At 42.8% G+C, this 23448-nt stretch overlaps 1 protein-coding gene across 9 annotated transcripts in view; it reads left to right on the top strand.

Moving 5' to 3' along the window:
• GTDC1 (glycosyltransferase like domain containing 1) overlaps positions 1–23448 on the top strand; it is a 254561-nt gene that overhangs the window by 40895 nt on the left and 190218 nt on the right. For 5 of the 9 annotated variants that reach the window (XM_066633078.1, XM_066633054.1, XM_066633055.1 and 2 more), the window contains one exon: positions 781–912. The exons of 2 other annotated variants lie outside the window; for them this stretch is intronic. The gene's annotated coding sequence lies outside the window, so the exon portion shown is untranslated. Of the gene's footprint in view, positions 1–780; positions 913–15007; positions 15074–23448 lie in introns of those variants that run through there. 2 more of the 9 variants (XM_066633058.1, XM_066633061.1) reach the window with 2 other exon arrangements.

Below are 23448 nucleotides of genomic sequence, written 5' to 3'. Positions count from 1 at the left end.
GTAGTTTCTGTATACTTGGAATGCTTTGGAGTAGATCAGCAAGTCATTACACTGTAAGCTTTCAAGAGGCAATACATTAGGAAAAAAGCAGCCGAAGAGATACCTGTAGAGAACACCAGGCGTGCCCTAAAGCAATAGACAATAATTAGTTGCCTTATTCCCATGCAAACTCTCCCAAGTGTTGGTATTTATGACATTCAGAGATCAGTGGATATCATTCTCAGACTCTGCCTGCTGAAATTGTTTATGCCCATTCAATTTTTAATGTACCTATAAGATGCTTTGATGAAGGCACTTAGTCTGAAGAGACTTGTGTGCTTCATCACACCTCCAGTGATTTTTTTCCCCAGCACTAAAAGTAAAGGAAGTTGATCAGAGTATTCTAAGTTCTGACTTTCTCTCCAGAATTAATAATGACACATTAACAAAGTGTTTCCCAGGGTTTCATCATCTAGTTTCAAAGATTGAATGTGATCTTTGTAGTTTCCAGTGTAGTTGGACTATGAAGTTCCTGCTGTCAAGGAAATCTGCAGTGGAAACAGCTATTCACTTCTTGTGGGTACCTGATTTCTTAATTATTAGATTCCTGCTTCAGCTGAACTAAAATATCCTGGAGTCCTCTGTGTGACTTATCATCCTATAGCAGTATGCTGCAGTGTTTGTGATCTGTTAACTGCAGTCTGGTATGAATACATAAATCAGTTATGAATTATTTGTGCATCATACATTACTAGAAAAGATGTGATTACTGAAAAATGACCCTTATTTTTATTTTGGCAGCTCCTGTTCACTTTTTCCTTTGCGAATATGACATGGACACTAACATTTTCCATTATCGCCGCTCATACAGATGGCTTGGGTAGAGACTGTAAGTGAAACTAAGGCATCTATCCTGTGCACACTTGATTGGGAGTAAGTCCCAATAAGCTCAACTGAATTTACTTCTGATTAGAAATGTATAAGGTTACACTGTCAGTCTGTCTCCAAAAAGACAGCCTGATAGTAGTTTTGGTAAGACCGCCACACGTTTGGGGAAGAGAGGGTAGTGGTGAGTGTGAGACTAATGAAAGTTAACATGCTTTCTGATGAGCGTGCCATAAGGAAATTATTATATTCCGACAGTAATTAGCGCCCTGGGCTAGGGTAGAATTGCTTCTTTGCTGTTGGAGACCCTGCAGGGAGAAGGGAAAGATTGGCTTTGAAAGAGAAGCACTTCAGGTGCAGTGCCTCCAAGCTCAATGTCTTTACCTTCCACTGAATCATTTAAATCAGGGTCCCCAGCATGGTGCCCACTAGTACCTATTTAGGTACCAGAGGGTAGTGCCCACTTCTGCTACCACTACCATTACCACCTTACCTTCACCCCTCCACCGACTTATGCTTGGAGAGTGGAGTAGAAGACAGAGTGTCTCTTCTTCTTCTTGCTCACATTCTCTACTTCCTCCGTCTTGAAACACAAATGCATGTTGAGCCAACCACAGCTTCAGATAGCAGAATACTGAGCACAGCAGGGCAAAAGTGAGGAGGCAGGGGACCTGAAAGAATGACAGGATAGATTGAAAGACTGTGCTTGGAAGAGTGGGTGGAAGGTGCAAGCATCTGGATGGATGTGTGAGAGGTGTGTGAGTAAATGTGTATTTCTGTGCATATGTGTATATAGGTTTGGAAGATGTGTGTGTTTTTTGGGTGGATGGAAGCTGTGTGTATGTATGTGGTGGAACGTATGCCAGTGTATGCATAGGTTGGAGGAATTTGCTTCTCAGCCATTTGGGCTCTTGACATTCCTTTTGCATTGGTGCCTGCCATCCTGCTGAGAATTTCTCTGATACCTGGGAGTTTCACAGAGTTGGTTACCCCTGATTTAAACTGTGACTAGTTTAAAAAGATCATGGTTTAAATCGAATGCAAATCGATATTGGATGCATATCCAAGTACAGGACCTATAATCCACATTATAGGACCTGCATTTGGATATGCTTCCGATTACCCTGTACATGCCCGATCTCATGTGATCTCAGAAGCTAAGCAGGGTCAGGCCTGGTTAGTACTTGGATGGGAGACCGCCTGGGAATACTGGGTGCTGTGGGCTTATACCATAGCCTTTCGAGACTGAAGGTTGCCAACCATTTGGATCCACCATATACAGAAAGGCACTTCCAGAAGCAGATCATCTTAGTTGGAGGCTTGGGTGGGATGTGGAGAGCAAGAGAAGAAAATAAATATTTCTCTTGACTTACCTCTTTGTCTCTTCCTGGGGGTTGAGGTATAATGAAGGTCAGAGTAAGAACAAAATTGGTGAGTTTTTTGTGTGTAGATATATATATGCAAGAAGCTTACTGCATTTTGTGGTTGTTGGTTCATGTTGGTTTTAAATGAAATGTTTGGCAAATTCTACAGTCCTGCAAATCTGAAAGAACAAGGGCATGCAACAGAAAGGGGAAAAAAAACAAAACACTTCCAAACCAAGATTCTAAAACTAAACTCTAAATCAGGGGTCTCCAAACCCTGGGGCAAGATGCAGCTCGCAAAGTGCATCTGGCCCGAGGCCAGCCTCTGATTCCCTGAGAACCTCTGGCCCTGCTGACCAAACACATCCAGAGTTGTGCTTGTGGGGTGAGGAAATGGGGGTCTGTTCAAGTGTGTGCTTTATATCTTGGACTGTGTTGGTGCTTGGAGAAATCCTGGACGTTTGAGTCCATTCATTCATTCATTCATTCATTCATTCATTTCAGTCCTTCTAAATTCCATCTCTAATGTATTTATTTAAATTTTATATTTAATTTTTTTCCCAGCCCTCGACACCATGCCAGATATCTGATGCGGCCCTTCAGCCAAAAAGTTTAGGGACCCCTGCTCTAAATCATTGGTTTCCAAACTGGTGGCCCATGACCTGTCAACCTGGAAAGCACTAAGCTCTAGCCCCTTAAGGGTTGGGGGAGGTGAGAAAGGCAGCAACACTATCCCCAGGATCGCGCTGCTGCCAAGAGAAGGGTTTTTTTTCCCACTTACATAAGGGAGTGCCAGCCTCTTGGGGTGGGGGGTGCAGAGAGCTCTGCAGACGCTTCTACAGGGCTCCCCAAGCCTCTGTAATAGTAGAAAAACTTGATTTAAAGCCACTTCCTGTTTACTATTGTAAACAATCTGCATTTGATTGAGACACTGGAATGCAATTATATTTGCTTGATCTCACTGTACTTTGGGCTATGGGCTTTACTATGGGCTTTACTTTTTTTTTTAACAGAAAAAGATGTGTAACTTCTATGTATTAGAGTAACATGAGTAGGCATCCTCCACAAAGAATTAAAGAAAGGATTTTGATAGTGACTCTTGGTAAAGCAGCGAATGGTAACTGCAGTCGTAACCACAACAGCTAATGAAATATGTACATTGGTTCTAACTATGATTACTATGTGATCAGTCCTTCACATAGTAATCAGTTCAACAGTAGTTGCTTCTCTGTTGCTTTTATTTGATCTCCAAGAATGTGTTAAATTTAACTCCTGCCAGCATGTTTCATGTGAAACTGATACTCTACCAAGCACTCACCTATTTCCATGGAGAAATATTATTCCAAAGGAGAGGAGAGTTTCTTTTCCTATCTGTCAAAGTGTACAAAAATAACAAAGATTAACAGTTTTAAAATATAATGTCCCTTTTGGGGAGAAAAAAAAATCATTGCCTAGTGATATGAAAGACTGAAAATATATATTTTAAAAAAAGATATATTATTTTCAATCTTAGTATTTTATTACAGCAGTATAATGTGTTATAGAGGTGGACAAGGCTGCAGATTGAAACGTGGATCATCCAGATTGTTCCTTTCCGTAGACCATATGGTATAGTTCTAAAAGCCTTTTGTACACTGTCTGTTCAGTTAATTGTAAACTCAGTCTTTAACATACCTAATAAAATATAAGTGGACAGAAAGGAAAAGTCTATATATTCTTTGAGCATCCGAAGAATGTTTGCCTGGCCAATGCAAGAAATCTCCAGACTCTTCATATTGGGGAAGATGTATTAGCGGCAAGCATCTCTGAATGTGTTTTCCCATACGTGAAATGCAAGGCTTTCATGTTGTTTGATCACGTACATTAGAAGCCCACATTCTTAGGGGCAAGGGAGCCATTGTCTCAATGAGAAATGCACAGGGAAGAGAGAGGCTTTAATATACTACAAAACATTTCAAAGCAGTGTTATTCTTCCAGCAGACAGCCCTCTGCCAGTGGGTGATGTATGGTAACAAGTAAGATTTATGACAGATGGATAGTAGGATTGCTAATACACCTACACAACTTCTAGTTTTTAGTGTTCTCTGTGCCTGAGAGGTTTGTCTTCACATCCTGTTCTTTTGTTGCCTTTTGCATGGTTTTGAGAGTATGAGACTGAGGGTCTTAATTTGGTATGTTGCTGACAGTTTGTTTGAGTCGCGATTTTAGACAGATTGTACAGGAAAAGCATCAAGAGACATGTTGCTTGGAAGTAACCTGTATTGGCAATTGATTTATTTCACAAATCGACAGTTCCTTTTGCAATGAAGAGTCATTTGGAATCTTGGGTGTGAAATGAACTTTCATGTTTCCTTATACATTCAGCTGTGTTTTTAGGAGATGATGGGAGAAAGTGTTGCCTGTCTTTCCTTTTCCCAGCTCTTTAATCTTTTGACCATGGCAGTGACAGGGTGATTAAAATCTGATTGAGTCATGAGTGTGACTCTTTAGAGGCTCAACTAAATAATACTGAGGAAATTCCTTCTGATAGTCCCCAATCCATGGACTCAGTGGTGCAAGTAAAGGCTCCAGGTCCAGCATAATTTGTGGAAGGGTGTACTTTTTCAAGGAGTGCCCCCAACCTAGGAGAGTCTACAAATGCTGACAGTGTACTGTGTTACGGTGTGTATTTTTATTTCATCACATTATCTGTTTTTGCTCCTGCGGTATTACCCAAACTTACTTTTGTTGATGAAATGGGATACAAAATCTAAATGCCAGGTGCTGAGTATGTGAAAATTGTAATAATTTTAGTGAGCATTTTTAAACTGTGCACAAAGCACATGGGCTTATAGGGATGCCATTGATAAAATGCCATTGAAGATGATTAGCTAGGTGAAAATAGTCTACATGGAATGGAAGTTTTAGCTCTCTTCCCCATTTTTCTATTATTTTAACCTAGGTGAAAAAAAAGTTTAATTGCTACTGTGGATGTTAGATATTGAGCTACATACGACAGCTGCAGCCTGTTTTTCATGTTATGCAAAGGAACACATTATCCATTTTCTCCCAAATGCATAACCCAAGTTTCAAAAGAGAATAAGCACCTGTTAAGTATGAAAAGTGAGAAATGAGAGAAATATTATTTGTTTGCTTCTTTTGAAACTTCTGAGCTCATCAAAGGTGTGTAGATTTCTTGTTTTGGCACTCCATGTGTTGGTGGCAGACAGAAAGAGGAGTGGGCATTGTTCAGCCAGAAAATCTTGGGCTTGCAATGTTTTATGGTATGTGAGGAATACCAATAAAATGAGAGACTGGTCACATGCACAGCATATGTCTTCGCTGAGGTATGACGTCACAGGGAATTGAATATGTTTCTATGAGCAGAAATTTTTTCAAATTTACTGGCAAATCATGGGCATTGAGACTTAGGTAACTGTGTGAAAATTTCAGGGTCTGGGTGGGAGGGTGGATATATATGTGTGTGTGCACATGTAAAGATTCATCCACCATCTTGAAGGAGCCCTTATGCCAGGGGAGGGATTGGAACAAGTCACAAGAAGAGTCTCAGCAGAACTCAGGCAAAGGAGGGTGCTGGAGGCTTGCAGCACAAAGACATAAACTAGAAGCTAGGTGCAGTGGGTTCAACCCCAGCCAAGGGACTTGCTCTTACTAGCAAGACACTCATGTTTTGTATGACTGGCCAGAAAAAGATGAGGGGGGAGGCAGATCTAGAACCCCCGTCAGCTATTCCACAAAGACTGCTCTTGAACCACCCAGTCACAACAGGAGATGGGGAAAGAGCACCTTGGAAAGAGGTGCACCTGACTGGAAGACTGTAGCACACGGACCTATATGAGAGAGCGCTGCATGGGCCAATTGCTGGGTCCATCAGTTATATCATTGTCTGCTCTGGAATTTACAAAGCACAGGGATCTGCCTGGAATGAGTAGGTCAGCAGCCTTACTGGGCAGCACAGGTCATTGAAGACAGGCTATAGTGTCCCTATAGTGTCCCTATAGGCTATAGGGTCTGCGTGATGTCATCTGTGGGACAGCCAAGTGTGGAGGGCATGGAGAAATATGGAGAGAGTAAACTATGAATGTTAGATGCAAGGAAGTTGCAATAGGATACAGGTGTCTTAAGTGCTCCCTGAGGCGTCTGGCTGGCCTCTGTGAGATACAGGAAGCTGGTCTTGATGAACCCAGCTGGGTGGTTCTTACGTTCTTATGAATAACAAGTTATAGATAAGTTACAGATAATAACATTTTTGAGGGAGAGCGGTGCCATCAGAGTGTTCATGCAGTTGGGCCGTTTTGTAGCTCAGTTATTGCTTTTGTAGCTCTTTTGTTGTTATAGCATTTTTTCTGGTGTTTGTTGGCTGAAGTTAAGATATGGGGTATGTTGGCTCCTCATTCCTTTTGCATACCTTCTCCATTTCCTCCATGTCATGCCCATTCTCTGAAAATGGGGATAAGTGAAGTGTCTTGACAGATGAAAAAGGAAGACTCTTATTAGCAATCCAGATGTATCATGAACTTACTAACCACAATTTTCCAGACTCCTTTTGCATCTTCCCCTCCTCCCTCTCAAAATAATGCAATTATTGTAATGTTATTTGCTTTCCATGCATTGCTATTGTAAGAATTACTGTGATGTGTGCGAAGAAAACTGTATACTAAAGGAAAGCACTATATAAATTCTAATGCTGTGAGTGTTATTAGTGTCCGTAGATAATAGAACTGGAAGGTATGAAGCTTTCTTGAGGTCTTTTTAATGGCATTCTTAAGTCTGAGAAAATGTCGAATGAATGGTACAAAAGCTTTGTGGTGGCTATTTTTAAACCTAAAGGGGATAGTACACTATGTGCTAATTATCACCCAATTAAGTGGAAATCACATGTTATGAGATTCTGGAGGAAGATTATTGAAAACGTCTGTGGAATAGTTGAAATTTGGAAGGGTCATTATGATTTTATGCTAGGATGGAGTACAACAGATGCTACGTTTTGCTGTTTGCGCAAGTTGTAGTTGGGTTTACATTTTGTTGATTTGGAATAGACAGTTACCTGTATACAGGAAAACATGTTTAGTTGCGTTTGTATTGAATTCAGTGATTTTGTGTTTTGAATATGGGGTGGGGAAGAAAAAAACTTTGTGTACCTAAGGCTAAATGGAGACTTAGTAAATTGTTTGTGGTTAAGACCCCCTTCATTATGTCCAGCATAGGATACAGTACTACCATAGCAGCACAGGAACTGCTGTCTTGTAAAGCACACATTATTTCTCTCAGCCAGTTGGAACCTTAGTACATAAGAAGAGCTGGATCAGGCCAAAGGCCTATCTAATCCAGCTTCCTGTATCTCACAGTGGTGCACCGGGGAGCACACGAGACAACAAGAGACCTGCATCCTGGTGCCCTCCCTTGTATCTGGCATTCTGAGGTAGCCAACTTCTAAAATCAGGTTGCACATACACATCGTGGCTTGATGGATTTTTCCTCCAGAAATTTGTCCAGTCCTCTTTAAAAGGCATCCAGGCCATATGCCATCACTGCATCCTGTGGCAAGGCGTTCCACAGACTAATTACACTCTGGGTAAAGAAATATTTTCTTTTGTTTGTCCTTTCTCTCCCAACACTCAATTTTAGTGGATGTCCCCTGGTTGGCCTTGCTAGAAAGGTGTCATTCAGGTAGGACAGCCTTCACATTGAATTGTTTCTATGATGTTGTGTGCTGTTTTTGCTATTCTATAGAATACATACATAGAAGTATTAAAATACATAGAAGAATACATAGAAGTAGTAAAAACACAGTATCCTCTCCCAAGCATGTAGTTGTGGCTGCGGCGGGCAGGGAGGGAGGTGCACTTCCCCCGTGCTGGGGAGCACCTGGCTGTGAGTGGGCAGCACAGGGCGCTCCCTGCGCTCTCTCTGCCCTTTGTTGATCTGACAGTGGCGGCAGCAACCAGGACGCCCCCACTCTGCTCTCTGCCCCTGCAGGTAGCAGGAGTGCAATGGGGAGTGCACATGGCGGGCTCTGAGAGGGCGTGGAGGTGCGCCGGGCTAGTAGGCTGCCCCCACTGCTCTGCCTCCTTAAGGTCTCCTCTGTTCCTGGTGCAAAGGGTGGACCGACTGGGTACAGGTGGGCAGGAGGCGTAGCTGGCGGGAACCCCACAGGAGGGCTGAGGAGACACCACTGCCTGTCCTCCTGAAAGGGTCTACTACTGAGTAAATCAGGTTGCAGATATGTGCAGCTGCACTTGGTCAGTGTTTCCTTGTTGCTTGTCTCTCTGCTGTAAATTGAATTGCACAATCCCAGTTATGTGTTATAAATTGTGTGTTCTATGTAGAGCCTCTGGATTAAGGCGCCAGGCACCTTAAAAGGAGGATTTGATTAATGGTTCGACTGGTATGTGGTTTTCAGTACACTGAAGAGTCCAATTCTAGGCTTGTCAATTCAGAAGTAAGTTCTATTAAAGTCAATGGTGCTTACTCCCAGGAAAGTGTGGATGGGATTGTGGCCTTACTCTGATAGTGTTTACAAAAAGGTTATGAAGAATACAATTTTAAAAGTTAATGAATAAAAATGATCTATGAGATAGATCATAGTTTTTAATAAATTAGAGACTGTTTTTAATACTGTTTTTGCTATACTATAGAATGCATACATAGAAGAATGCATAGAAGTATTAAAAACACTGTGTGTGTGTGTGTGTGTGTGTGTGTGTAATGTTTGCATACTGTGTTTTAATACTTCTATGTTTTTAATAAATTAAAGACTGTACAGTTCTTAGGCAACAATTACTTGTAGGTTATTTTTCAGGATGTGACCTCAGGTAAAATCAGACAAATTTAGTCAGAGTTGGACACCCCCCTAAGTTTACTCCTGACTTATCCAAGGGTCATATAAAATTCCATGTTTTTGGCTCATAATCTGCCCTTGACTTATCTGTGAGATAGGCTTATAGGTGAGTATCTGCAGTAAGGACTGTTAGCACGCCTCCCTGGAGCGCTGGCAGTGATTTCCAGGTTTTCCCCCCTATCAGCCAGCAGTAGGTGTTTGCTGCCAGCTGATTGGCTGGCTGGCTGGCTGAAGGGGGTGGGATGGGAGAGCAGCCCAGGTGCACGTGTGCAAAGGGCTGCTCAGTCCGCTCCTGACAAGCGACGTGATTGGTAGCTTAACCAGGAGCTGGAGGGAGGCTGCCCTTTGGACAGGGCTTGAGCAGTGCAAGGCGCGCTTTCAAGCCCCATCACTGCCTTAGCCCCGCACGCGAGCTTGGGCTGCTCCATGGAGCAGTGTGGGCAGTGGGAGCCTCTTGCAACCGAGGCTGCTGGCTGGGTGCGCCGTGCACGCAGCGGCAGAGGCAGTGGGAGCCTCCTTTGGCCACTTCAGGCGGGAGAGAGTCGGGGGGTGATCGCCCCGTGGAGCGCACCTCTTGCAGCCGAGGCTGCAGGCTGGGTGCTCCCCGTGCGCAGTGGGAGCCTCCTTCAGCCGCGCCAGGCAGTGGGGCACATGGGGCCGATAGCGCTGAGTTGCGGCGGCTATCTTGGGTACTGCGTGGCACTGCGTGGCTGAGAGAGCCCGGCGCCACTTTCCTTCCTTGCCCCCCCAGTCTCAAAGGGGCTGCTGTAGGGGTTGTTTGGGGGTACTTATTTCACCCCCCATTGCATATCAGCTCCTGCTGACTGCCTTGCCCCCCACTGGCAGGCGGAGACCTTGATTGGGGCGGCTTTAGGGGTTTTTTGGAAGGGTTTTTCTTCACACACCCCCATTACCCATCAGCTCCTGCTAGCCGCCCCCCCCCACTGTTTTTGGGGGTATCCTTTGGCATCTTCAGTGGGGGGCATCTTTCGGTGCAGGAAGGCACCCCTCACCCCTCCCCCTGCCCTGCAAGGTGCCCTTCTTGGTTGTGAGCTCTTGAGCAGGTGCAAGAAGGTGGCTGCAGGGCGATCCTGAACATCAGTGACAACAGAGAAATCCAGTCAGCAAGGCTATCGTGCCCCCTTTCCCAGGGCTGCTGTATCCTACTGGTTAAAACAAGAAAATAGGGGTGGTGGGCCCCTGTCTCATACACTATCTTTGGGGGGTGTAAACATGGGTAAAAAGACGCAGAAGTCAGGCAGTAAGGCTGCCAATAGGGCTACTCCGGTGCAACCCCCCCATCCCCCTCATTTTCCTTGGATGAGGAGGATCAGATGGCGGAGTTTCGTGCCTTTATGGCCCACTATGAAGCCAGACACTCTGAAAAAAGCGCTCTATGAAAAAGCACTCTGGAAAGCTGGGCAGGGTGATGGAGACTTAAGTTCAAAGAGTTCCTGACTGCCAGAATTTATCATGTCCCTCAAAGGGCTGATTTATCTTACCCGTCAAAACAAGAACACTTGGGGTGATGGGCCCTCATTATGCTTTCTCTTTCAAAGGGACCCAAGGGTAAGAAGGCACAGAAGACGGGTGGTACAGCCGCTAAAAGGCCCCTTCCTGTTTTGCCCCCTCCATCCTCTCCTTCCTCTTCAGGTGAGGAAGAGCAGGTGATTGAGTTCCAAGCCGTTATGGCCCATTCTGAGGCGAGGTTCTGTGACACTTTCCTGGAAGTGGGTCCATTGACTACAGTGGGTCTTGCTTCTGAGGGAAAGGGCTTGGGATTGCATTTCAGTGTGTTGAGGGTGCTTGTCACTCATTTTAAAGCCCTTCAACAGGAAAAATGCCCCAGACAGCGGGTTCAGGGAATGGAGGTGGGTATTTTGGGGGATCGCCTCTAAACTCCGCAGATCAATTCAAAACAGTCGGAGTATCCAGGAACAAGTTTTTTCCCCTTCTGCTTACAGTGACATCACCCACAGCCTGGTAGAAGCATTGAGGGCTTGAGTACAGCTGTAGCATCTGGCCCAGCAGCCCATTAGGGCTCTGTATCCTACCTGTTAAAATTAGGACACCGTATGGGGGAGGTGGTATCATCTCCTCCTCCCCCTACAGATATCATCACCAGTATCATCCCCTCCTCCCCCATCAGATTTGGATCAGATGGGTTAATGAGCGCTTAGGAGTAATTTCCTCCCTCAGGAAATACTGGGAACCTTGGATTCCCATAATTCCCCAGTTTGTGGGTTGACAATGCTCCTGCATTGCCCCTCCCATGGGGTGACAGTTGTTATGTGGGAGGACAGACACAGGTGCAGCAACTAGGCAATGTAGCATGTTATTAATCATCGGACTTTCGGGTCCCCCCAAGTTAGGAATCTCGTCCAAGCCTTGTTATTCTTTGTACCTGGCTATAGTCTTAAAGGTTTCAACCCGGCTTGTTCTGGGAATTCATAATAGCAGTACCAACACTCACTTTTAGGAGGAGCGTTTTTAGTTGCTAGCTCCAGAAGCCCACTAAAGGTCTTGAGTGCCAGGCTCTCTGAGCCTGGCCCGAACAGGGTCCATATGGTACCTGGCCATTTCAAGTTTCATTCACCTGAGTCAGCTACCTGAGTAAATCACTGACTTCAGCACATTTTTGATAGCCTGCTTCCCTCCTGGAAAATGGCGCTTTAACTCCTCAAACTGTTGTCATCTGTACTTGAGCGAAGGGAAAAGGGACTGGCAGTTTGGTCAGATAGTGCCCACTTGGCTTCCACATCCTTTCTGCTTGTAACCTTAGGGTGGGGAGGCTATACCAAGGGTGTTGGGATCTGAAAGATACTTGAAAGTTAGAGGAAAGATGCTCCCGTGGACTAGCTCCTACCTACCTTGTGTTACAACAATGGTTGCAGGTATTGGGCTTTAATGCTCTTTAACTATGGTCCACAAACTATGACTTCATGACCCACAATAGGTCCCAACCTAATTTTGATTGGTCATAAAGCTGACAAGTGGCTAGGCTATATGCATTAAAAATTGAAACAAACCACTGTTTGGGGGAAGAGCAAATAACCATTATAACCATGGAGGCTTGAGTGGTAGGTATAGCCTTAATTTTAATTGGGTCCCGATCCCAAAGTTGGGGTACCACCACGCTGTAAAGGGTGCACAGGTAGCAGTTGAGGATGAGGTATTCCCTATCCGTATAGTTGCCTAGTCCACGTCAGGTCAGCTTTTGTCTAATAGGTGCACATTGGCACTTGGACTTCTATCCACTGTCACTGGTCTCTGACACAGGCTATCAGTTCCTGCCAGTGGGGGGCATCAGGATGGCAGGACTTCACCAGGGGTTTTCAAATTAATGTGGCAAGGGGAATTTATTAAAGCTGCCCCTGTGGTGGCTGATCGCCACAGGCTTATTGCCCAATATCATGTACAGGGATTACCATGAAGTTTTAGCCCCCTCCTGGCTTGAGGAGGCAGGCTGGCTAGCCCCTTGTCCAAACTTGGTGGCCTTGCAGGGGTGACCTGAAGGCATAGCAGTTCTGCTGACTTACCCTCTTCGGGCGACGTTGAGAGGCAGGCTTAATAACAATTGAGCTACGTCTGGAGTCGGGTGGACGCCCTCTGAGACTGGGGGATGTAGACGGCTAGGGCCATTTCCCCCGCCTAGAACCCCACACTTGAGATGGGTTTGTTTAACCCCTTTTGTTGCCTTGTTGCAATGTTTGGTATTTTAATAAAAGTGACTCATTTTAATTCCATACCTGTTGTCGGTGGTAGAGTGCATGGTTATTTGGAGAGTGCATGGTAATTCACAATCAATGCCAAACATGGAAGAGGTAAAGCAGAGAGGGAATTTTTACAAGAATTATGTGAATGATCTCTTGAAGTTGATAAATTCTCCATAAAGGTTGCTCATGAAGGAACAGAAGAATTTTTCAATAGCATTTCCTTACTGAGGGTATCCTTTGAGAAACGCTGCTTATTATAAAGGAATTACTTGGAGAAAATACAAAGAATTAACACAGTTGTATGGGTAGAAAATGCCTATAAATTTTGATAAGTAATATTATATTCGTCTGTAATTTGGCCTTTTATGGCCTTTTATGAAATAGGCAGAATGTAGATTCCTTCCCAGAGAAACCAGTGTCTGGAATTGTGTCTTGCTAATGTGATCTTTTTATCAGTCCTTGAAGTTTTCTAGAATTTGGAGACCAGTTAATAATTACATTTTTGTTTTTGTGCATGAAGAACTGCACAACACTTGTTTACTTCAGTGGGATAGTGCCAGCTTTTATGATGGCTGCAAAACTTTATTTTATGTATTTAAAGGACTTGTATCCTGCCTTTCCCTCTGAAATGGAGGGTGCTCAAGGCAGCTAAAAATAAATAAATGAAAGCAGTTGAGCAATAAAAGCAAGCAAAAAGAAAAAAAGGAATTTGATAGGTAAAGGAAACAACAAAAATCTGCCTTTCTTTACTGAAGATGAAAAGGTTCATGTTGAAAATACTGGGTTAAAAGCTAGGTTTGTGTGTGTTTTATTTATTGGCTGCTCATTTCTTCGTATAATCCAGAAACTGCAAGATACAGATAGCTATGGCTTTTTTTTTTCTTCAGAAGATGCAATTTTATGTTTAAAATGGAACAGTGGATCAATATTTTTATATAGCCTTAACAATAATCGGAATCCCCTCTGGTGTAACTATAAAAACAAGACATTTTTTTTTCTGTCCATAAACCTTGCCTGTCAGTTTCCTGTAGTGTCAAAGCACTAATGTTAGGGTTGAGGTGCTCTGGGATAGTAAGTCAACAAGTTAAAGTATACTGAAGATATAGCAAATGCTTGTGTATGGAACACATAAGCTATATAAAATAACTGTACAAAAATTGAATGTCTCTTGTCAGGGAGGAAGGCTGCTACATGCTACAGTATCAACACAAGAGTGCATATGTTCCAGAGGATGCTTTATTGAAGCAGTAGCAAATACTGTTGTTTATGCTTATATGAGTTGAGGGCTCTGTGCAGGTTGGGCAAAATAGATGAGAATGTGGTGCATGATGACCTGTGTCCTTTGTGACAAGAAGATCAGCAACCATCTCAAGTCGAAGATCTACCGGATGGTCATCCGGCCGGTTGCACTCTACAGAGCTGAATGCTGGCCAGCGACAAGAGAAGCCGAATGTCGCCTTGGTGTCGTGGAGACAAAGATACTGCGATGAATCTGTGATATCACATGCTTTGACCATGTCCACAATGACGACATCTGGCAGCGGTACGGCGTCACTCCAGTCACCAAGTTGAGAGAAGCCTGGCTTCAATGGTACAGCCATGTTCTGCATGCTGACAGTGATATGCTGGCACAGAATGGCCTTCAGATGGAGGTCAATGGCAAATGATGTAAGGGCCAACTTAAGCAATGCTGGCTTGACACGCTGCACGGCAACATGAAAATTACTTGCCTACACCTGAATCAAGCCTGCGACCGAAATGGTGACTTGGATCCAAAATAGCGAACCCTGCCACCATACGGAACAAACGATGATGATGAAGAAGAAGATGAGAAAGGGAACATGTTCTGCTCGGGTTGACCCTGCTTCTGCAAACTGCTAACTGCTCTTGGTCCTAGAGTACTGTTAGGGTTTTGGGCTGCTGATCCAGAACCCTGACAGTCTTGAGCTATTGACCACTGAACCCCCACTTCAGAGTGAGTGAAATGTAGAGTCTGCTAGAGCGCTTGTATTGCTACTAGGAAAGAAATGGCCTTTTATATTTTGATAGGTTTCTGGGGGCACTTAAAAAAATGAGCATGTATATTGTTTCTAACCTATTTCTGCCTAACCCACAGGTATACACATTTGATCCCTGTTGATCCCAATGCAACATTGGGCAGAGATGGCTTACAAAAATCATGAAGTCACCATCTTAGAAAGACATCTCTGCATGAGAGAGAAGGGGAAATTCCTCTTCTAACCATAGCGACAATAGTAAGATACTCAAGCATCATTTAAAAATAAGAGGTATCAGTTATTACTTTACATTCAAATGTATGTGGACTTCGATCTTAGAGACATTCAATTTTGTCTATTCAAAAGTAAGGCTGACTGAGGTCAGTCAGTCAGTCAGTCAATTAATAAGGTCAAAGATCAGCATAAACAGAACACAGCAACATTGCCGTGTATCAAACAATATTTTAAAAATTTTGAATACATATTATACCAAAAACAGGAAGACAGAGAAAAGGTAACAATTAAATTTTTTTTCTCGTATATAACAATACCCTTACAGGTTTTGCATGTGGCTGCCAAGAAACATGCACTCCACATTGTGGACTGTGAATTAGTTCCTGTAAGGAGTTTCTTGGCCATTTCCGCATCGGACAGGCCTGAAAATACCTAATCAGGGGAGTAACAAACTTAGCACATATCCCCTGATAAAATGAGTGGCAAAACAGAAAATGTTCGATTGTTTCCACCTCAGCTGAGCTGCAGAGACGAACCCTTCCAGGGATAGGGATCCTTCTATAGCAACCCTCAACAAATGCTGAGGGAAGCACTTTCCATCTGGTTAAGAAGGCTCTCCTATGCCCTGGAAGCTCAGGTAGCGAGAGATAGGTGGCTGGTGCAACTATATATCTGGGGTCTCAGCTTCATGTGGGCTGCCCTGAGCCAGCTTGTTTGGAAGTTGTCACATATGAAATTAAAGATGTTAAACCCTGGGTATTGAAATTTAAGTTGAGCCAGAGATTCTCTAGCCAGGAGCTAGAGAAACCCTGGCCTCAACCTTTAGCAGGCCGGAATCCAAGGGCTAACTTGCGATGGAAACCTATCTAGACGCTTGGAATATCAATCTTAAAAACTTGAATTGAACACGCTCCAGAGGGACTAAGCTAAAGGGGGGAGGGCCTAGAATTGTCCCATATAAAAGCTGGCACAAGGTTTTCACTTGGTATGATTTAATTGCTGCCAGTATATATAATGGCCACCTTTGATATATAGAAACTTAACTATTGCTTGTGCAGTTTTCTGTCCTTTCTCAGCAACATACACGTGTTAAATGGTTCTGGCTTTAGTTGAGTGCAGCATTACCCCCAGATATTTCTAAGTAGTCACCTGATCTATCCTATGGCTGTTGATACTCCAAGTCCTGCTCTTTGGTCTCTTGCTGAATGATAGAACTTAAGTTTTCTGATAGTTGAGTACCGGCTGGTTTTCTTCACAGAAAAGGCTAAATTTATTTAGGGCCTTCTCAGTCCCACTTGTCGGACAGTTATCTTATAATTAGCCAGCGATGGGGGATGGAAATCAGTAATGCTCATATAGTCCACCAAACTATTTATATAGATCTTAAACATGAGGGGGGAACTTTTGAAGTAAGTGTGCATCGGATTGCAGGCTTACAGCCCAATTCTGCCAGTGCCGTGATATAGTGCCAAAGTGACTGTGACTGTATCCCTTGTGGCAGGGAGGCAGCTGGAGGTCGACTCGAGGTAAGGATTTGTTCCCTTACCCCATGTCGAGACCCAGCAGCTGCTGTGGGTCTGCTGCAGCGTTTCCCAGACTTTCTGGGAGTTCAGGAGCTGCAGTAAATCTTTGCGGGGGAGGGGGAAAAGCAGTGATGCGATCCCCAGGATTGCACCTCTGCCTGGGGTGACAGGGGCTACATGCTACTTAGCAGTAGCAGCAACAGCAGCAGACTTCCTGGGTTGCAGGAGGCCTCCACAGAGCTCCCCAAGCCTTGAAAATGAAAAAAAATTAAGATTATGACCCAATTCTGGTTTTCGATCATGAAACTAGTGGTGAATCGCGATCTTTATTGGCGTGGAGGCCCAGCACCTGCTTGTTACCTCCTTCTGGCTACCCTGAAGTGCTTTACAACACTTCCATGACAACAATTTCCCTGACAGTGATTTTAATCACTTAAAATTCATATGATTAATCAATGAAAATAACAACAACAACAACAACAACAACAACTTTATTTTTTACCCTGCCTTTCTCCCTGAAGGGACTCAAGGCGGCTTACAACAGGTTAAAACAGATTAAAAACATAATTTAAAACAAATAAAAAACATATTAACACATATCATAAAAACAGCAGTCAGATAAAAAATAGTCAGGTAAAAAGAGCATAGAGCAGCAGCAAATCATAAAAGAATCAGGCCTGTAAAAAATATTAAAAGATGTTAAAAAGATGTTAAAAAGGCTGAGAACTCAGAAGGCTTGTTTAAACAGAAGGGACTTCAGGCCGCGCCGAAAAGTCTCAAGAGAGGGAGCCATTCTTAAGTCAAGGGGAAGGGAGTTCCATAGCGTTGGTGCCACTACTGAGAAGGCCCTATTTCTTGCCGCCGCCCCACGTACCTCCCTAGGCGGCGGCACTTGCAAAAAGGCCTTCTCTGATGACCTAAGAGGACAAGCCGGATTGTACGGGAGTAGGCAATCTCTAAGATACCCTGGCCCAGAGCAGTATAGGGCTTTAAAGGTCAAAACCAGCACCTTGAATTGGGCCTGGAAACGAATGGGCAGCCAATGCAGCCACTGGAGAAGCGGACTGACAGTCAAACCGCCTATCTCCAGTAACCACACGGGCCGCCGCATTCTGCACTAGTTGCAGTTTCCAAACCGTCTTCAAGGGCAGCCCCACATAGAGTGCGTGAAAACTCCTTTACTTGGGTGGCAGACCTAATAATAGTAATTAGCAGGTGTATTCAGTTTGCTGAAGTGATTTCCCCAATGTTACTTGTGGTAGATTTTTAAAAGCCCATCTTATTGATAGTTAAACCCAGTTCAAGGTTTGTCTACTCTGCCTGAGTTTCCCATGCCTTGAAAGTGTTTTGAGGCAGCTGGTGACTTTTATAAATGCTTCAGGCATGCCAGTGGACATTATTAGGTGTCATCAGGCACCTGGCAAATATTGTATGGGTCAGCAGCATGTCAGCAATGTTTGTAAATAAGCAAAGATGCATGACAGCTTCAGCATTCATCATCCAGGAAGCACACACCTAGGATGTGCTAATGCACAAGACATGGCAGAGTGCTTTAGCACTTGGGGATTTGTGCCTATACTGGCTGTCAAGCACACATCCTACAGTGGCCTTTTCTGTGACTGTAAAATGACTTCTCAAGAGCTATATGTATGTACTGAAAAACAAAAACATCAAAAAATTAACTATTAATTTGCCTAGATGGGTATCCATAGACTCCAAGGGAATATTCTCTTTATTTAAAAGTTAGGATGCCAAATTTTCAACTTTAGCACAAAGCCCCTTTACCGTGGTTCTCCTCCTTAGGTTACAGGTTAACATTCTTTTTCTCAAAGTACTGATTCGAGAAGGAAGTATTGAGCAGAGGCACTGCAACTCTATCCAAGACCTGTTGAAGTAGTCTGCAAACACGTTTGGTTACCACAGGCATCATTTTTTTTGCGCAACTGTTCTGGCCTCTAGTTTGTCTATTGTGGACTTGATTTGTCCCAGGAACCTGCCAATTGCTGACCACTAACTTTGGCAATTTTTAAACATGATAATAATAATTAAAAAAAATGTCTTTGAGCTCATGCTGTTTGTATGTAAATGTGAAATGTTAAGGCAGAATCGAAAAGAGAATTGTTTTTAAAACAGAACATGCGTTAATCAGCCAATTTGTGTTACAAACCTGGAAACTATAAAAAGAGCATGTAATAGATGTATGAAAACACCCTTAATTTCAGATTGAAAATTTTACTGCTTTGTTGAAGGAGGATGCTGTTAAAAACAGCAGCAGTAATGAAAGAGTCAGTTTAGAGTAATTGTGATATATTTGTGAAATTTCTTGCAGTAGACCCAGCCTCCTTCTGAGTTTTTCATAATAACACCTCATACTATTGCACAAGATATATTTCAATCTGTGTTTAATTGATTTCCTCCAAAGAAATATCACTGCCACATTGTTGTCCAATATGCTGTTCTTTGCTGGTTTGTAGATGGAGAGAGCTTGTAAAAATATAATTATTTCCTCCTATTAATAAGGTTGTACCAAATCTGGTCTACTGTGATAGTCTGTTTAATCTTCCATTGTGTAAAATTGCTGCATTCACATCTGGGTCTTTTTCACACATGGCAGGATCTTTTTGCCCTGACGTGAACTTGCATGTACTGTAGGGATTGAGTCTTTTGAAGATTTCCGAAAGCAGTAAACATGGGTTGTGGCTGAGGGTGGGGGTTCCGGGTTCGCACTTCATCCAGTTGGTTCTGGCAGTTTCTGTATTGGATTGATCTGGGACCTGAGCTACTGTATGAAAGTACTGCTAGAGGCTTGGTTCCCTCTCTCCTCCCCCTCCACCCCAGCGATCAGTGTTCTCTACTATTGTTGTTGCCTATTAATACTTTTTCTGCAAGGAAAAAAGAAGTTGGTACAACTTCCTCTATATTGAACTCCAGCAGGGGTGAATCTTAGGTGGAACATTGCCAAGAAGTACTGGTGATAAGCTTCAATGCCTAGGGGACGAAATCCCTTCTAAAACGAACCTGGTGTGGAGTTCAGAAACTATTGATCTACCATAATGATAACTAACCAGAGGCATTTTAGTTCTAGTGTCTGCATTGGCTGGAATTGGTGAGAAGCGTACTAATTTGAAGAGGAGGAGAAGAAAAACTAAGAAAAAAATGTCAGATAGGCACCTGAAGAGCTTTATAAAATGTCCGAAGGTTGGAGGTGCTGTTAAGCATTGTAACTAATGCAAAAAGATTTTTGGTGCACTCTGAATTGGTTACTATACAATCTTTTTTCTATTCAAATTAAAATTTTATTTATTTATTTTTAAGTAGCCTAATTTCTGAGTTGCTTTTGCTTCTCACCCTGCTGTCACTACTGTATAGAAGAGTAGAAGGTAATTTTGTAAGTTATAAATTCTGCCAACGTTATTATCTTCTAGTGTTGCCTATAAAAATCATGAGCATTTAGCTTATAATATTGAGAATTATGCAGGTATTGGTGGCAGAATTTGTTAGGTCTGTGGCCATTCGTCAGGTCTCTTCCTCCCTGCTGGAACACTCTTCTGAACATGTGACTGAATCCTTTTCTCCTGTGCTTACAGAACTTTTTATAGAGATTTAAAAAATGTTTTAAAAACTCTAAGGCTTTAATATTATGCACATTTACATGGGAGTAAGTCTCATTAAAATCAGTGGAGCTTACTTCTGAGTGGAGCTTATGCACAGGATTGTGCTGTAAGAGAATCAGTAATGCACAGAGGTGTGCAGGCAGGGCTTTGCATACTATTTAATGTAAGGTTTGAATGGAAGTACTTGGATTATAGTTCCTTCTGAACTGAATGTGCTATAACCAAGGAACTAGCATGTGAATTTAAATAACTCTATATGGAGTTTGTAATACTATAATTATGTTCCTAATCTGATAATTTGACCACTAGAAAAATATTATACTTGGAGTGTCCCTTATTATGTTGTCAGTATCTTACATATTCATGTGAATGAAGAGAAATATGCTTTTGATCCTCCTGTAAAGGTATATCATACCTAACTGAATTGTAACAGCTCAATTCTTCTCAAATACCTCCTTGCCAGTGCAGCTGCACCAATGGAGTGTGTCCTGTATCTGCGGGACGGAGGTGATTAGAAAGATCTCCTTAGGGTAAGTGAATTTTTGCTCGCTTGCCCTGGGGAAAGCTTCCACCACTGGCATGGGACTCCTTGAAACTATGCCTGCTGTTTAAATTCAAAGGCATATAATGGTGGCGGAGTGGGAGACAGATGGGGTTAGGAGATTGGCAGACATGAGTGCCACTGATCCCTCCTCCAATCAGCCTTCCTCCTTGCCCCTATTCCAGCTCTCCACTCCCCCTCCCTGAATTGTTCTACCCTGCCGCTGTTGCACCTACCTTTTCAGGTCCTGCAGTGGGCTTCCAGTGCTGCCGCCAAAAGCCATTTTACAATGGCAGAACTGTGTTCTGCTGTTGTAAAGCCCTTTGCACGCCAGCCCAATCCATGATAGGATTGGGCGATAAGCAGGGTGACCAGTTGCAACAGAGCACATAATGCCTATGCCTTTAACCATTGTACAGAAGAGGCAATTTTGGCAGGTTCAACTTTTTAAACCCTTCCATGTTGAGCTGCACCTACCAAAATTGCCTCTTCTATACAATGGTTAAAGGTACAGGCGCTCTGTCCTGCATTGTATCTGGTTACTATGACCATAAGTGTATGTAAAGAAATATATGAGTACACTTGGAAATATTTTGTTTCAAATTTTTCCCATTTCTGTGGAATTTCTGAATGTAGAAGGTAGAATTTTTCCTTTTCAAGCCTGATTCTGTAGAACTTGATTCTCATCTGTTTTCAGTTCTGATATGCTTGGGCAGCCATTTTCAACCACTATGCCGTGGCACACTGGTGTGTGTGGATGGTCTGCAGGTGTGCTACAGGAGTTTGGGGGAGGATAAATTATTAGTAGGGCCACTGGGGGATGCAAGCTCCTGCTGTCAGTGCAGTGTGCCTTGTCAATTGTCAAAAAACTGATGTTGTGCCTTGACAATTTTAGTGCCTTGTCAGTGTGCCATGAGTTGAAAAAGGTTGAAAATTGCTGTACTTGAGGTTATTGAATACTGGGCTATTAGTACTAGACTGACTCTTCTTCTATAATAGGGAAGTAGCTACTAATAGCATCTCCTCCTGTCATGTTTAAAATATCTTGGATAGGGAACTAATAGGTGTGGTAATGGGAGATGTAACACTATTTTTAATCAAACCCCTTTCATCCAGTTTAAATCTAATGTGAGCCACTGAGGTCATAGGAATTGATAATCTCATACTATTAAGAGTTGAAAACAAGCTTCTTGGAGATGGGGGCTTGACCTAAATGATATGCAATCATACCATCAGCATTGCAGTCACATGTATTGCCATAAATATCACTTTAATGCTAAGTTATTGTCAAGTGGTTTCTAAGTCTTTGAAATTAGCTGGCAAGTTTGAATCTGTCATTTCATTTAAAAACAAAAACAAAACCCAAACACCACAAAACAACAGTTGGCAACATTGAATTTAGAATCGAAAGTGTTTGATATTGGCCACTAAACTTGCTTCACTGTACACATTGAAACCTGTGCTATTCTAAGATAACTATGCTGCTTCATCTGCTAACATTTGTAGTTCCATACCATCTAGCTACTTCAAATACCTTCATTTGGCAGATATCTTAGGGTGCAATCCTAACCAACTTTCCAGCACTGGCATAGCTGTGCCAGTGAGGCATGTGCTGTATCCTGCAGTTGGGGGGGGGCAGTCATGGAGGCCTCCTCCATGGCAATGTTTGGCAATGTTCGTTCACTTACCTCAGAGTTGTGTTACCCTTATGTCAGTGCTGGAAGTTTGGTTAGGATTGCAGCCTTAGATGTTTTAGTGAATCAAGAGAGAGCAACATCTGCTATGGACATGGCCTGAGTTTGCCTGCTGAGTATGGCTTCAGTACATACTGTAGATGCTTTCACAACTCTAGTAGATATTTGGGCCCCTTCTTTTTTCTGTAATGACTTCACACATTCTTGCAGGCTTATCAATGGATCTGACATTAAGGCTTAGTCACCTAATGGTGTCGAAGATGGTAAGATGTGCATCTGGTACACATCTGACTCCTTTTATCCGCATCCTGGAGATTTTATCTTGGTTCCCTTGTCTCTTCGTATGGAAAATGGAGGCTATTGTGATATCAAAATGCACAGTCTGCATGCAGGCATGATGGAGTGTGCTAGTCAAAAAACTCCTAATTTTCTCCAAGACATTTCCTCTTGTATAGGGCTGAAATGCTGAACTAAAGAGTAAAGTCAACATATTTAGGTCAGAATTTTTTATTTTATATATTTAAAACTGTCCATCGACAAATGGATGCTGCAAATTTAATAAAACAGTGTGCATAAAATACAGTGTACACACACAGAGATGCTTTGACTTGAAACTGTTTTTTGCTTTTCCATAATTTGAAAACAAGCATAATTTATAGCATGAAATTATGAAGGCCGTTAGTGTCTTTGCATAGTTCAAAAAATTAAAGCAGTTTGAGATATGGAGGTTTAAAATGTAGCCACTCTGCATGTGCATTAACAACTTTCCTTTAAGGATTTATACCACCATTGCTTGCTCCTCATGCATAGTGTAATACACAGATTTTATAGCATGTTACTTTTTAAATATGTAAAACTCCAATAGGAGCCATTAAAGCTTGTGCAGTTAGGTGTTTGTGGATTAATGGTCAGTGGGACATTTTATATCATAACCTCCAATTTCCTGATGTTGCAGTTCACATGGGGCAGGATACACACAAACGTATGTGGGTTTGCTCAGTGTGAAATGCTGCAAATTAAACACTTTGGTTTTATCAAGTGCTGAGGATTGTGTTGTGTT

This window comes from Tiliqua scincoides, chromosome 1 (assembly GCF_035046505.1).
Source record: "Tiliqua scincoides isolate rTilSci1 chromosome 1, rTilSci1.hap2, whole genome shotgun sequence".
Classification (NCBI taxonomy): Eukaryota; Metazoa; Chordata; class Lepidosauria; order Squamata; family Scincidae; genus Tiliqua; species Tiliqua scincoides.
Note: the sequence above shows the minus strand (reverse complement) of the source record. Positions and strands in the feature narration are given on the sequence as shown.